This window comes from Pleurodeles waltl, chromosome 3_1 (assembly GCF_031143425.1).
Source record: "Pleurodeles waltl isolate 20211129_DDA chromosome 3_1, aPleWal1.hap1.20221129, whole genome shotgun sequence".
Taxonomy (NCBI): domain Eukaryota; kingdom Metazoa; phylum Chordata; class Amphibia; order Caudata; family Salamandridae; genus Pleurodeles; species Pleurodeles waltl.
The window spans coordinates 939,201,259-939,218,062 of NC_090440.1; the positions used below are offsets into that span (position 1 = coordinate 939,201,259).

The following is a 16,804-nucleotide window of genomic DNA, read 5'->3' on the forward strand; positions in this document are numbered from 1 at the left end:
CAGACCTGTTCCCTTCTACCGTACTTTACAGTCCTTGAGTGGTCTGGTTATTTATATCTGCCCCCAGCCTAAACCACTGGCATCTGCTTCTAAAATATAGCCTTCCTGCTGAGTTGTCCAATGGTTCAAAATGTAATAAATCCAAATTTCCCATATGTAGGCTATCCCAAGGAATGATACTCTGAGTTGCTGACTGGAGAAAAGAAAGCAGACTAATTCAAAATGCTGTACAGAAAAAGAAAGTAAAAAATAAACAGCGACTCAAGAGGAAAACAGTGTTTACCAGTTCCCCCTTGGATCTTTAGCCACTGCCTCACCAGAACCCCTGATCTGGACATCAACCCTGCAAGACCACGCTGGAGCGTCTCCCTGCTGGCCTCTGGCTGGCAAACCACTGCAGCAGTTGTATACATTGATGATTCTATGTGTTTTGATCTCTAACATGGCACCAGATGATACTTGTCCCAGTTGATAAGGAATTTGAAACTCTGGAGTGTCTGGATTGTGCTCCGCATATTATTCCCAGCATGGTCCTTAGAAGGAGCCTGGGTCAGGAGATCATGCAGAAAAGGGTGGATCAATATTTTCTGAGATTGTAACGCCATCAAGGCTGGAGCCAAGAGTTTTGTGAACACTCTGGGGGAGGTCTTGAGGACAAACTGGAGTACCCAACATTGGCAATGTTAATTGCCAATGTCGATTCTGAGATACCTCTGTTGAGGAAGTGCAATTGTAATATGTAGGTATGCAATCCGCAGGTCTATTTGTGTCAAAAAATGTTCTCTGAAGATCAGTGAAATCACCTGATGAAGAAAGGTCATTTTGAAGTGTATTCTGGAAATAAATGTGCTGAGAAATCTGAGGTCTATTATTATTCCGAATTCCCCAGATACCTTCCTCACTAGAAATACTCAGGAATAACATTTCTTCCCTCTCTTCTGTTCAGGCACCAGAATGATGGCTCTTTTCTTCGATTAATAAGGCAAAGATGTCACATAAAGATCTCCTTTTCACCTTGTCTCACGGCCAAAACATCTTGATAAAGTGAGGGCCTGGAAATTGAAGAGACACGTCGATGAGTAACCGAGTAACCCTCTGAAACGATCTGGAGAGCCTAAAAATCTGATTTAGCTCCTTTCATTTGTGCTGAGAAAGAAGGCCTCCTCCGGCAGAACTTTCAAGGTTCTCCACGTAGCCAAGAACCCTGTTTTTGACCTTTCCTACCATCTGACTAGTCAGAGGAGTTATAAGACTGGACACCCTTGGTCTGAAATCTTGACATGCTGGAGTAAAAATCAGACTTTATCCTTTTGTAAACCTCAGATTCTTTCCTGTTATTGTCAACAGACTTCTGTTTCTAGCAAAAAGGTTGAGAGCGTTTCTGTCATTCCCACAATATCTCCCTCAACTCCTTACCATAAGAGTCTGAGCAGCATCAGCCTTCCAGCTTCTGAGATATAAATTAAATTAAATATAACATTTTTACAAGTGGCAAAAAGGATGGTCTTCAGCCAACCGTGTGTACTGATCTGGACTTACTCAGCACTTTATGCATTTTTCGCAGGGCCACCTAAACTGTGGGATTCTACTGCTGCAAAGTTTTCCACATACTTATGGGTTTACCAAAAAACACACTGTCTGCTGCATAATGTAAAGATATCAACAAAAAGTGTTTCTAGCACAAACGCGTCAAACGTTATTTAAAAAAATAAAAAGTACCATGCGTGCAGCTGCAGGCTGGCGCGACTCTGTTAAGGTTAATAAGTCACTTTTCACTTCCTCAATAATGTATTCATGTGTTAACTATCTCTAATGAAGTGCAATTATCGCTCAGAGAGTATTAGCATGTTAAAATTCTACAAAAGCAAAATCATACTGGCACAAAATGTGCCAAATTACACCACATAATTTCACTTTTCTGGACGCATAATTTAGAGAACCCTGGTTGTTCTTTTGCACATGATTCCAGTGGCATTGGCATTAGGTGGGCATGGCTACAAAGCAATGTGTCTGTCTCGAGACAGAAATCTGGGTCGGTCTCACCTATGGAGCATATTTGAATGACTGGTCAAAATGACCCAGGATATGCCTCTCCCTTCTCAGATTTGTATAGAAAAATGGCAAGCAGCATCTTTTAAAGGTTTAAAGGAAGGGGAGGGGGTTGCATATGCATAATATAATGTATGTATGCTTTTCTCCTGCTACCAAAGTTATACTTTAAAATGAAGAGAAGAAAGTGAAAATATGTGGAAGATAACCTTTCAAGATGTGTTTCAATATATGATAACAAGATCTACGTGACATCATTGTATTGTCAAAGGTTTTTTATTTTCTCTATTAAACTTCCTTTGTTTAGTCATTAGCCATCAGTGACATTATAATAAGTAGATTCCTTACATTTGAAATTGTACAATGGTGAACATTCTTTGTAATGTGTTTGACACAAATATCTTAATTTCATCCATCTATTTTGCTTTAGTCTTTTTAGATTTTTGATATTTTTATAAATGTTTTATTTTGATATATTCATTTTGTTTCTTTGTCTTTTTTCATCCACTTAGTTATTCTCTTTGCTTGCCCATTTTGTTATTGACTCACAATTAGTCTGACTCCTTTCTAGAAATATACCTTATTTATTGCTTGGTTGATTTATGATGTGATTTTAGCACTTTGTTTGGAATTGAACAGGGTGTACTTATTCGGCCCTTGAAAGACTACTGTGCACAACTCACTGTTCTTTCATTCAGAATTAGATGAGATTATTCACTTAGATGAATTACAGTGTGTGTGACTGGAAACTCAAAATTCTGCTTCCCATCCAGGCCAGCAGTGGTGATTACGGGCTGACCATTTGGACTCACAGAGCTTAAGTGCAAAGCAACTGAAGTGATCAGATCAGAGCGTGTGTATTGTATATTGTACCATATATAAACACATTGAACGTTATATAGGGCATACCAAGATATAACTGTCTCTTAGTTTACTCAATGCAGTGATGTCAGCACCATCTTTCGTAAATCTTTGATTGTGTATGTTTAGCATCATTAATATGAAGAAAATGCCACTTAGGGCCAGATGTAGCAACGTAAAAATTTGCGAGGTGCAAAGTGCGAGTCCATGCGACTCGCAATTTGCACCTCGCAAATTGGTATGCTGTATGGTGTCTCAGACACCGACTGCAACTCGCTATGGGGTCGCAATGACCCACCTCATGAATATTCATGAGGTGGGTCGCAAATTGCGGCCCCATAGTGAGTATAGGCACTCGCAAACATGGAGGCCTGCTGTAGTCAGCAGACCTCCATGTTCGTGACTGCTTTCAATAAAGCAGTTTTTTTTTTTTTAAGTGTAGCCCGTTTTCCTTAAAGGAAAACGAGCTGCACTTAAAAAAAAAAAACGAAACCTTTAGTTTCGGTATTTTTTCAGGGCAGGGAGTGGTCCCTGGGACCACTCCCTGCCCTGAAAAAATATTTTTGGGTCCATTCACAAAGTGGAAGGGGTCCCATGGGGACCCCTTCCAATTTGCGAGTGGGTTACCATCCACTTGAAGTGGATGGTAACTGCGATACGATTTGCGACCGCGTACGCGGTCGCAAATGGTATTGCATACCACTCAGACTCGCAAATAGGAAGGGAACACCCCTTCCTATTTGCGAGTCGGAAATGCATTTTGCGAGTCGGTTCCGACTCGCAAAATGCATTTCTGCATAGGAAACTCCGGTTTGTGACTCGCAAACGGCAATTTTTGCCGTTTGCGAGTCGCAAACTGTTTCCTACATCTGGCCCTTAGTGCGGTACTGGATTCTAATTAAAGTGAAATATATAAAAGAAACACAAAAATAATTATCTTTTTTTAATCTTATAGAGTCTTCTCATATTTTACTAGTCATCTGTTGCATTAATTTCATGACTCGTGTCTTTTGATTGCTCTACTCTTTTTTGGGAAAGTTACACCTCGGGCTCGACTCTGGCTCTGCTCTCTCAATGAATAATTCTCTTGATAGCCCTTAGAGACTCGTAGGGCCATACTTATAATCAGAAACATGAGTCTACAAGCTCCGATATCCATTGTGCCGTTGTTGCATAGGATTGTGAATTTCTCCCTCCTGACATAGGCAGTGGTTAATTTGTGCTTGTTGTTTCCGGTACTGAGCACCGGCCCTTATTTTTGAGGGCCGGAGCTTATTTTTCTGCCTCAAGCATTTGCTGCGAGCAAAAGACACATATGGGAAAGACGGAGGAGGAGAAAAAGGAAAAAGCATCACAAAGGGAGAAAGCAGAAAGATGCAAGAGTGAGCAGAAGGGGCAGGGAGTGGCTTTATATGGATTGAAGATGCCCGAGATTGCTTCAAGATTACGCTGCCTCAGTATGCCATGCTCGCAGATTTAATTGCAGCAGCGGCGTGTTTAAGAGGAAAGCTTTGGGCATCAGCATGTTTTTATTTACAAATTAAGCACTGGACATAGGACCGCGGGGTATATCAAAATGGGTTTTTCTGGTACAGCGCAGAGCTGTGCACTTGTTTTATGCACCTGCATGGTGCAAAGTGAATTCATTAACCAAAATATTTTTGCGAGATAGTGCTTTATTTTCAGAGCATTGCGGCGGACACAGTGCGCCGGGTTTGCCTCTTTCTGTTTCTTTGTTGTGCGGTCTGAAAGTGCTTTGCCCATCTCCAGAATGCTCCAGATGTGATAATTAAGGACCATCATTAATTTGGAGGGTAGTGCTATGATAATTTACCAGTAATCTTACCACTCGGATTTTCCTTCTTTCTAGTCCTTACATGACCAAGTGTTTCTGAACCCTGGAAACTGACAAAAAAAGGATTAAACGGCACTCTTTACCGGTGTGTCTGTAAAGGACGACCTTTCTTCAGAATCTTCTTAATTTGCCCACTAAGTGGCCCAATAGATTAAGATTGAAGTTAGATTTGAGGGAGGTTAATAAGGAGGAGGATGAGGGCGACAAATTTGAGTCATAAGATTAATGCTAAGTAGTTAAAGTATTACCGCCTTGCCTTTTCCTACATTTGATATAATGAGCACGGAGCGAACCATCAATCACCCATCAAGGTACAGTCGCAAAAGGAGGAAGGGTGAGCTCAGAAGGCCGACACAGCACCAATCACAGCACCAAAGTCAACGACAAGCAGTAAAGGTCCAGAAAGCACTGGTGTCATCTCAGTGGTGATGTGAACTACTGCTTTAGCAGCTTAAGCTGGGGTAACCACTAAAAGCCTCATCAAAAGTTTTCAATTATACATTTGTTTCTTCATCTACATGGCTGCAGACAAAAACTATCTATGGAATTGCAGGGCAGGGGTGAAAGGTCTGGGTCGAGTGCTGTTATGTTGGCCAAGTTTATTAATGCAGAAAGAGAAAGAAATGATGCAAACGAGGACAAAACAGACAGAGAGAGCAGCAACTAGTGGGAGAAAGGCAAGTAAGAAAAATGCCAGGAAATATATAATTGCGGTAGAAACGAGATAGGAGAAAAGACAAAGGGTGAAAGTAAAGAAAGAAGGAAGGAAAGCTATATGAAAAGAAGGAAGGAAAGGTGAAAGGCGAAGTGGAAAAAAGGTGCGTGAAAAGAAAAAAGGAAGGATGAACACAGGGACAGATGGTTGAGAGGATGAAAGGATGGATGGATGGATGGTGAAAGGATCAATTGGTGAAAGGAAGGAAGGTGAACGAATTGATGGAGGGCTGGATAGACGGATGGATGGATGGACAGAAGAGTGAAAGATTAATATTTATACGAGTGAAAGTATGAACAGATCTGAGTGTGAAGAAAATTATGGTTGGGTGGATGGACGGATGGATGGATAGGATGGAATACTGTGAGACCAGTAGGATGGATGGAATCTCAAAGGATGGTTAGAATAATGAAACGATGGAAAGATAAAAAGGGTTATGAAAGGGTGGAAAGGTAGCAGGATGACTAGATAGGTGAGTGAGTTAATGGCGATGAGAACTGTTCTAGAAAGGGCCGGCTCACTTGTTTCGCATCACTCAGACCTTTGGCTCAAAGTGAGAGGTGTTTTAATTTTCTGCCTTGTGTCAGCTTGCCTGCTCCCAGTGGAACGGATAACACCCAAAAGACAACTGGAGAGCCAAGTAAGCCAAAACCACCCAATAGTCAAAAACCCAAAATACACAGCCAACAGTGAGGGAAGAGAAAGCCAGAAAGGACCAAAAAGCTCCAACATGAAGACATGGACTAAGACCAGACCACACACCTCGCTGCCCTACCAGGGTTGATACAACCAATGCCTCTCACCCATGGTGACAAGAGAAAGCTTAAGGATTGATGTGCCACAAAGAATGTCGAGGTGCCGGCACAAGACATGAGGCATGGCCTCACGAACAAAATCCAAGCACCCCGAGTTTCATACTTGGGGACCCACACATTTTCACCACACCATGCCCAACTGGTGAGTAGAAGAGTACAGCAGCTTGAGCAAGGTGCCAAAGGTCATTTAAAGGGAAAATCAGAAGCAAGGACAATAGTCTTCAGAAAGACAGCAGAAGATTGCCCAAATCCACAGACTGGGAAGTCCAGTCCAGTAGATAAGACACCTTCAAAAATACCTCTAAAAGGTTAGGTCCAAGCATCCATGGAAGGAGACTAGCACAGTCAGCAACAGAAGTGTATACCAGCCACGAAAGCATGACCAGGGAAATCACAACCTCCCCACCAAAAAAAGCTCAATAGATAGAAAAACAACAACCAAAGAAAAATGTGAAACAAGAAACTAAACAACCCAGTGTCAAGATAAAGTCAGCCCCAAATTTTGCCAAACAGGGAGCAGAGGGGAAAGCCCTTTATCAGACTCCACAACATAGAAGAATGGGGAGAGAGGGAGAACAACATGAATGCATGCTACAGAAGGGAAAGCACAAGGGGAAATCTACATCTAGAGCCTTTTGAAAAACATGGAGGCAAGCAGGCCCAATATAAAATGCATCAACAAGAAGAATGACTTATGCCCCAAGCCCATTGGGCGGTCTGAACTACAAATCTCAGAAAAACCACGAGAGGACCACCCATGAAAGCGGCAGTATCTAAGCCTCCATCAAACCATACATGCAGTAGAAGGCACCACCTTAGGGCACAAAGCTTGCTAGACCATGGCAATCCACAGCCAAATCCACACATCACCTCTGAACCCCCAAACACAAAAGGATGGGATGAGTAAACCACAGCAGCAATAAGACACCAGCAAGGAGGGTCTACTGGGTCAACCTCACAGCAACCTCAAGCATCCAAATGCAGTCAGAAATAGGGGAAGTGTCACCAGGGCCAAGTAAAAGTAAACTGGAACTCCCATGCAGATACAGGAAGTAAAGTATGACCAACAAAACTAAGCAAGAGGAATCAGGATAATGGTGGCATACCTAGTTGGTCAGGAGTGTAAACTTCTTTTATTTTAGGTAGGGTGTTATGTGTCTGTATCCAGTGTGTTGAAACACCTCATGAATAATGACTGGGATGAGGAGATAAGCAGGTAATTAGGTTGGGTCTTCCAGAGACTGTTGGTTATGTATTGCGAAGAGTTATGTGGCAATTTCTTCATTAGGAATGGTTGCTCATTCACTTATGTTACATGTGAAGACAGTGTGTGGCAGTAGGAGCTTTCTGAAAAATTGAACATGGAAACTGTTGCATTCAGTACACAAGCCACGTAGAAAGCAAAGGGCTGCAGGAGGTGGATATGAGGTAGGCTGAATGAAAAAAAATAAACCTTTACAGTCAGTCAATATATATTTATTTCCAAGGCACATATCCTATACAAATATACACATTACATTGTCTCTAAAAGAATAAAACCCATGCAAACTCATTCATTTTATAAACAAAATATACACAACAGTGACCCCTCAAGCAGTTACATTACAAATTCATTACTTTAAAAGAAGATGAATATGCACACTCAAGGCAACCCTTTACACACAAGACTCAACAGATTAGTAATTAATTCATATTAAAAGGTTAAGAATCCCCATCAGAATCATATTTGTGTTCTGATACAACAGATCCCCCTTAACCTATAAACCACATCAGTATAAACAAGCCTTTAAAATTTCCGTTTTTGTATGAGTTGAATGTATCGAGCACTCAACACCACAAAATCAAACGGGTTCATTACAAATAAAGTGCACAGTATTTCAGTACATGGTCTAACTCTACGCCTTAAAAAGAGGGGGTGTAGGATCTTTTTCCTCTCACTCAAAAAGAGGCGATACTCTAGCAACAAAATGACAACAGAACACTTCATTTTTAAAGTGAAGAAACAGTAGCCATTATTCCCCAAACTCTATTTTTAAAACCAGCTGTTCTCTTGCCAGAGTGACTATCTGTTCGGAAGCCGAAGGACAGTACAGCTCAACCGCCTTTCTGAACCTGGGACAAATAGAGGGAAGAGGTCTCTGTTCCTAGGAACTCCAAAGAATGGGACACTGAGCTTTTGGAGGCTAGATAATGTGTATCAGCTATTTCAGAAGCTAGGATGGTGTTTTCCTGGTGGAGCCTCTTCAGGGTATTTGCCCTGAGAGGATTTTCAAACAAGGGCATACCTAGGCTCTCCCCTCTTTTCCCACTGACACTAAAAAGGTCTTTGATAACTGAGTCGTGGACTTCCCAATCTCTTGCATCATTGCCGAAAATAGTTTGTAATTGGTAACTTCATGCAGTAGGCCGTGCGCAAATCTAGCTGCATGCAGTCTAGCAAAACAAAGCCCAAGATGCAAGAGACAACTCCAACCTGAGAGCCTGTATCATCGTACTCATCAGGAGACTCAGGAGGGCACTTAAACAAGGGCCCTCTAGTGAGTCCCAGCAAACATGGTGATCCAAAGCCAACAACTCTGCTCCACAAAGAGCCTGCAGTATTAATTTCCCTACCACTGCCTTATTTAATAGCTCCACTGATAGATCACTGTATCTCAGATCAAATCATCCCAGTGCATTTACCCTTCTTAGGAGCTCAGTTATTACCCTCATCTTATGACTGTCCCACCTCAGGTTCCAAGCAAGAGTAATCTCAAAATAGTTGTACCCTTTAACCTGGTATAGTGGGGCATTATCCAGAAACCAAGCCAAGAGCATCTTTTGCTTTGGCCCATTTACTGTGAGAGAGTTTTTTCTATAATAAGTGTGTAAGGTTTCTTCAACCCAACCCGGGTGTACTCCATCAGGACCGAGGTGTCTGCATAACTCAAACAATGGGTATGCACCCTACCTATTTTTATGGAGAAAGTATTTGAACTGGCTAGCATCTCAGGAAGATCCGCAATAAAAAAGGCTAAAAAGCAGAGGGGTTAACACGCAATCCTGCCTCACTCCGGTATTCACCTGGATTTTGTCTGTCAGCGAGCCTAGGTGATTCAAATCATCCTGCGCCTACTTTTTCTCATGAAGTTGCTGTATCATTGTCAAAAGGTCCTGATCTGTCGACAGCCTGGCGGTCTCGGCGGTCGTAATCCGCCAGGACATTGCTGCAAGTAGCGCTGCCCTGGGGATTACGAGTCCCCTTTCCACCAGCCTTTGCATGGTGTTCAATCAATCAGTAGATTTATAGAGTGCTTCTTGTGACCTGTCAGGGTATCCAGACACTGGCAGGGTCCCATTGATTAGCCTAAGAGCCAGGTCTTCAGGGACTTTTGGAACTCTGGAAGAGATGGGGAGGTCCAGAGATGAAAGGGTAGCTTATTCCATGCCTTCGCTGTTATGTAGGATAAGAAGCATCCTCTGCATCTGCTACGTCAGATGTGGGGGGTGAGGGTTAGTGAAAGGGAAGAAGAGTGGAGGTGTCTGGTGGACTGATGGAAGTTAAAGAGGTAGTTCAACTAGGTGGATCCACAGTTGTGTAAGGTCTTGCATGTGTGGGTCAGGAGCTTGAACTGGCATCTTTTCTATACTGCGGGCCATTGAAGTTCCCTAAGGTACAGGGTGATGTGGCTTCACATAGTGAGATCTAGGACAAGTCTGGCTGCAACATTCTGTATGGTCTGTCAGAGGAGCAGAAGATGAGCTTCGATCCCTGCATAGAGAGTGCTGCCATAGTACAGTCATCTGGAGATGAGATGTCTGGGTTATGGTGAGCCTTGAGCTTAGGGGTAGCCATTTAAATATCTTACAAAGCATGTGGAGGATAAAGAAGTAGGAAGAGGCGACGGAGTTTACCTGCGTCATCATGGTTAGTTTGTTGCCCAGAATGATGCCTAGGTTCCTAACATGGTTAGTGGGGATTGGAGTAGTACTTATCTTTATATCAATAGGAACTAGTTCAATAAAGCAGTTACACTTTATGGTGGTCATTCCGACCTCGGCGGTCTTTCTTCCAGACCGCCGAGGCCGGGGGAGACAGAATACCGCCATTGCCGGCGGTATTCATGCCTCTCTATTCCGAAATTTCCGCTGGCCCAGCGGAAATGGCACATCAACATTGCTATTACGAGCCGGGGGCAAGGTTGATGTGCAGCGGGGCAGTAGCACCCGTCGTGCATTTCACTGCCCGAAATTCGGGCAGTGAAATGCGCAACGGGGCTACGCCTGGGGGCCCCTGCACTGCCCATGCCAAGTGCATGGGCAGTGCAGGGGCCCCCAGGGGCCCCGTGCGTCCCCTTACCGCCAGCCTTTCCATGGCAGTGTCTACCGCCACGGACAGGCTGGCGGTCGGGGACTCATAATCCCCAGGGCAGCGGTGCTTGCACCGCTGCCCTGGGGATTATGCCCGCCAGGCGGAAACCTGTCGGGAAAATGGAGGGGCCGGCGGTATGGCCGTGGCTTTTGCGCCACGGTCATACTTGCTGGCGGTGTTCCCGCCAGCAAACCGCCGGCCGCCAGGGTCGGAATGACCCCCTATGTCTCCATCCGTCATATATATGAGTTGCAGAGAAAGTAACCATTTCGTCTTGCAGACAGTAGATGGGGACAGAGAAAGTGTGCTAATGGCACCCTCAAAAGCAAACGTGATGCATGAAATGTGTTAATATCTCTGAAACAGTGTTATTGGTCTCAGGGCTATTCTAGTGTTGTAATTAAATGCATGTACAATACAGTAAATGGAAAGCCATAAACAAATCAGTCAAGGACATATCCGAAAATGGACAGCCTAGCCCAACCTTTTACAGCATATACGTACTCAATGGGAACATAAGCAACCTGAGACAGATAAACATTTGTTGGGCCTCCTTGGTGTTCATCAATTTCAGTCCGTATTGCAATGTAGGACCATGTCTGAGCATACCTTCTTAGACGACTCAGTCAGCAAAAGTGATGGATGTAAATGCTCAACTCAGTCAGAAACACGAGTAATTAATCTGGGCACTTAAAATGCCATCATTTTCAACTTGTATAATCCAATAAACACGGTTAACAACCTTAAGAAAAAATCAGCCTGAATAGCAAGGTCTGTCGCGCCGCGCGGCGCGAGCCGAGAGCTCGACTTCTGCCGGGCGTTCGGCTCGGGCCGCGCACCGCGTTATTAAGACGCGGCGCGCCCCCAGCCTCTCCTGCGCGTTTCGAGGCCCCAGATTTGCTTGGGGCCTCGTTCTTCCTTCTGCCTTTCACTGTCCCAGGGGTCTCTGAACCCTCTTACCTGTTTTTCTTCGTTTCTTTGTCCTTCTTCTTTTTTGCAGTCTGTTGTGTGCCTTTCTTTATGTTTTTTCCTCCTTCCCAGATTCCTGTGCTTTCCCAGCATTCCTTGTTCCCTATTCTCTATGGTTCCTCTACTATTCTGTTCTATGTATTGTTTCCCTATCTAACATGGTGTCCTTTTACTTCCTGTGGGTCACTTCCTGTTTTTTGGTATATAAGGGCTGTGTGTTTCCTCTTTCTTTGCGCTGCAACACTTTCTGCTCAGTTAGTGTCTTCGCTCCTGATTTCCTTGCCTTTTGGTTTTGGATTCAGCATTCTGTGTTTTCTGATTTTTGCTCCTTTTGGATTCTTGTTTGTTTGTTCTTGTTTTTCTCCAGGAGTCTTCCTGTTTGGAGGTTTTTTCCCCTTTTTAAGGGTTTTTTTCCCTCTGGCGCTACTTTCTGAAGGGCACGGTCTGTTCTTGGTGTCTCCATTGCCTACAGCACCGTGGCTACCAGAAAGAGTCGCCCCTTTTTGGGCCAAAGCCGAACATTGAAGATTCACGCCACCAGATCTGCAAATTCCAGGCGCAAGCAGCACGTGAGTCGTGACAGATTGCAGCGCCCAACCATTCCGACGTCCTCAAACACCATGGATAATACAGTGGCGGCTGCTGCAGATCCGGAGCAATCTCTGTTGACCACGATTCAGCAACAAGCCCAGGAATTGCAACAACTACGTAATGAAAATGCTGCGTTACGACAGGCTTTGGCCCTCCGCACCAGTGATGTTCCGACAATCTCCGCTTCTACCCCTTGTTTCTCTGGTGAACCAACCAAGCTTCGCGAGTTCTTGGATGCTTTAACGGTGTATTTCGCCTTCCGACCTACTCAATTCTCCCACGACAGGACCAAGGTGGGTTATCTTATCAGTGCCTTATCCGGTCCAGCCTTGGCCTGGGCAACCCCGATGGTGTCCTCCAACGACCCTGTATTGTCAGACTATTCCGCCTTTGTGAGTCGCTTCAAACAGATGTTTAGTCGTCCTGGATTGGAAGCCTCCGCTGAAGAAGCCTTGTGCGACATCCAACAAGGCTCCCAAGACGTCCTGCAATATATAACCCGTTTTCGTCAGCTGGCGGCAGAGACCACTTGGGTGGAACGTACTCTGGTAACATTATTTCGTAGAGGACTCAAAGAAGAAATAAAGGATGAACTAGTGCATTCTACCAGAGCGGAAGATCTTCGTGGCCTGATGGATCAAGCACTGTCCATCGAATATCGTCTTCAGGAACGGAGATCGGAGAAGAAAAGGAGTAGAGGGTTTGCCCAGCCAAGTAGCTCACGTGCTTACCTGCAGCGTTCCGAGGAACCTCGCACTCCTGCTAGAGACATCGAAGGGGAACCCATGCAGGTGGATACTACCCGAGGTCCGCTCTCTGCTAGTGAACGAGAAAACAGACGCAAGAGAGGGTTGTGCCTGTATTGTGGTTCTGCTGGTCACATGCTCCGTACCTGTCCAGTACGTCCGTCCAGGCCTTCGGGAACCGCCACCTCCCGTCCTCTGTAAGAAGGGAGGGGACGGGATCTACAGCTATACCTTCCATCAGCTCCTTTAATGACAATACAACTGCCTTGTTCATCTTTCCGGTCCTGTTACAACTTCCTGACGGTCGTCAAGAAAAGACTATGGCATTACTAGATTGTGGTGCTAGTGGTATATACATGGACAAGACGTGGGCTTCTGCTAACCTAGTTCCTACTCAAGCAAAAGAAGTACCCGAACAGGTACACACTGTGGATGGATCTTTGATATCCTCTGGTCCTGTAGACACCACTACCCTGATGTTAAGTCTACAGGTGGGAAACCATCAAGAACACATCTCCTTCGATCTTATTACGTCCCCTAACCATACCATCATTCTTGGAATTCTGTGGCTCATCAGACATAACCCATATATAAATTGGGTTACCCGGACAGTCTCTTTGTCTTCGCAATTTTGTCATGAGAACTGTTTTACTTCCGACAAGTATTGGTCTCCGAAAAGATCCTTAGCTACTGAAGGTGCCACTGGTATGTCCATTAATACGGTCCAAGGGATCCCAGACCACTATTTGGAGTTTCAGGATGTTTTCCAAAAACCGTCAAAACCTGTGCTACCTCCACATCGAGAATATGATTGTGCAATTCCATTGGAACCCGGCACAATTGTTCCTTTTGGGAGGATGTACTCCCTCACGGAACCCGAAAAGGAAGTTCTAAAGGAGTATCTGGACGAAAATATACAGAGTGGTCTTATTGTTCCATCGTCGTCTCCGGCTGGGGCCCCTCTCTTTTTTGTGCCCAAGAAGACTAAGGATCTTCGTCCGTGCCTGGATTTTCGAGGTCTGAATAAAATTACCATTAAAGATCGTTATCCTTTGCCTCTCATCAGGGACATACTGGAAGCAATCAGAGGGGCCCAACGTTTTACTAAATTGGATTTACGAGGAGCCTACCACCTTTTACGCATAAGAGAAGGCGACGAATGGAAGACAGCATTCAGGACCCCATTTGGCCATTTTGAATATAGGGTTATGCCGTTTGGTCTTACTAACGCCCCCGCAATCTTTCAGAGATTTATGGACTCAGTGTTTTCAGACCTACTGAATCAGACAGTCGTGATCTACCTAGACGACATTCTTATTTATTCTAGAAATCCTGAACTCCATACTTCCCATGTTAAACAAGTTCTTCAAAGACTTCGTGATCATCAACTATTTTGCAAACCAGAGAAATGTGAGTTCGACATGACGGAAGTCAAATATCTGGGCTATCATTTAAGTCCCACCGGCATAGCTATGGATCAAGAAAAGGTACAAGCTATCCTAGAGTGGCCTTCTCCTTCTACCATAAAAGAAACACAATCTTTCCTAGGTTTAGCAAACTTCTATCGACAATTCATTCTAGACTTTGCCAGTCAGACTAGCCACATAACTCACACCTTAAAGAAGGACAATTTAAAGAAGGGGTTTGTCTGGACTGAGGCTGCTGAAGCAGCCTTTCAAAGCTTAAAGAGAGCCTTCACCCAAGCCCCCATCTTAAGACATCCAGATACCACCAAGCAATTTATAGTAGTAACTGATGCTTCTGAGAGAGCCATCGGAGCTGTCTTACTCCAACGACAAGAGGATGATGGCCTTGAACATCCTGTTTTCTATTTGTCTCATATCCTTTCCACAGCTGAACAACATTATTCCGTACTTGAAAGGGAATTATTGGCTCTGAAAACAGCCTGCCTTGAGTGGAGACAGTTTCTGATGGGTTCCAAGGAACCATTTGAGGTGAGGACAGACCACCGTCATTTACAATGTTTAAGAAATTTTGTATGCCAGAATAGTCGTCAGGCCCGCTGGGCCTTTTTCTTCAGTCAGTACGATTTTTATATTACATATATTCCAGGATCTCAAAACATTCTGGCTGATGCTCTGTCTCGCCGATATCCAGAGTGTTCTCCTTCCTCATCCCAGTATCTTCTAGAACCCAGTAAGATCATTGGAGTGGCTCAGTCTTTCCTGGAAGAAGTACAACAAGAATACGCCAACCTATCGGACCATGACATAGAAGAACTAAGACCATTATTGTACAAGAAACAAGGATATTTTTATTACCAAGACCTGATATTCCTCCCTACAAACAAGGTGCAAAAGAAAGCATTACAAATGTGCCATGATTCCCCTGTAGCTGGTCACAGAGGCATCAAAGCCACACAAGAACTACTTTCACGATTTTTCTGGTGGCCTACCTGGAAACTGGATGTGGAAAAATACGTTCAGGCCTGTCCCATATGTGCCCAAGTCAAAATACCTCACACCAGACCGGCAGGATTACTACAGCCTTTGCCTGTTCCATCGGCCCCATGGCATACTATCTCTACTGATTTTATGTGTTCGCTCCCACCATCAGCAGGAAACCGGGTTATCATGGTCACAGTGGATTCTTTCACAAAAATGGCTCATTTCACTGGCCTAAAAAAGCTGCCTACTTCTCAAGAACTAAGTCAAATATTCATAGATCATGTCTTCCGTCTCCATGGACTTCCACATACCATAATATCTGATAGAGGACCTCAGTACATCTCCCGATTTTGGAAGCATTTTTGTAAAACCCTGAATATAAATAGAGCCTTGTCTTCAGGGTTCCATCCTCAGACCAACGGCCAGACTGAGCGTCTGAACCAAGGACTAGAGCAATATCTTCGATGCTTTTGCAATTCTACCCAAAGTAACTGGAGCACTTACCTCTCTTTAGCTGAGTTTTCCTACAATAACTCAGTCCATAGTGCCTCCAAGGTCACTCCCTTTTTCTGTTCCTATGGTTTTCATCCTACCTCTTTCCCTACTTCTCCACAATCCAACTCTCCTCTACCTGCTATTAACTATTTCTCCAAACGCCTTCTCCAACTCCATAAACTAATTCGATCTAATTTGTTACATACCAAGAGGTATATGAAGAAGGCTGCAGACAAGAGACGTACAACCAATCCAAATTATCATCTGCAAGATAAAGTCTGGCTCTCCTCCAAATTCTTGCCCTCACGTCTCTCTCAAAACAAGTTCACACCTCGTTACTATGGGCCTTTCCGTATTCTCCAGTTGGTCAATCCTGTCACTGTCCGTCTTCACTTACCCCATACATGGAAGATCCATCCGGTTTTTCATGTTTCTCAGCTTAAACCTTATGTGCCTGATCCTTACTCACGTCAGTTTCCTTGTCCACCTCCTGTCCTTGTGGATGATGCTCCTGAATATGAAGTGCAGGAAATTTGTGACTCTCGTCTTTTTCATAAACGACTTCAGTATCTGATTCATTGGAAGGGTTATCCTCTCAGTGAATGTTCATGGGAAGATGCCTCTTCCGTTCACGCTCCTCTCCTGATTCAACGCTTTCACCGTTTATTCCCTCTTAAACCTGGGCCTTCGGGAGGGGGACCTACTGTCGCGCCGCGCGGTGCGGCGCGAGCCGAGAGCTCGACTTCTGCCGGGCGTTCGGCTCGGGCCGCGCACCGCGTTATTAAGACGCGGCGCGCCCCCAGCCTCTCCTGCGCGTTTCGAGGCCCCAGATTTGCTTGGGGCCTCGTTCTTCCTTCTGCCTTTCACTGTCCCAGGGGTCTCTGAACCCTCTTACCTGTTTTTCTTCGTTTCTTTGTCCTTCTTCTTTTTTGCAGTCTGTTGTGTGCCT

General features: G+C 44.5%; 1 protein-coding gene across 1 annotated transcript in view; it reads left to right on the top strand.

Moving 5' to 3' along the window:
* MYOM3 (myomesin 3) overlaps positions 1-16,804 on the top strand; it is a 394,520-nt gene that overhangs the window by 174,560 nt on the left and 203,156 nt on the right. The window lies entirely within an intron of this gene.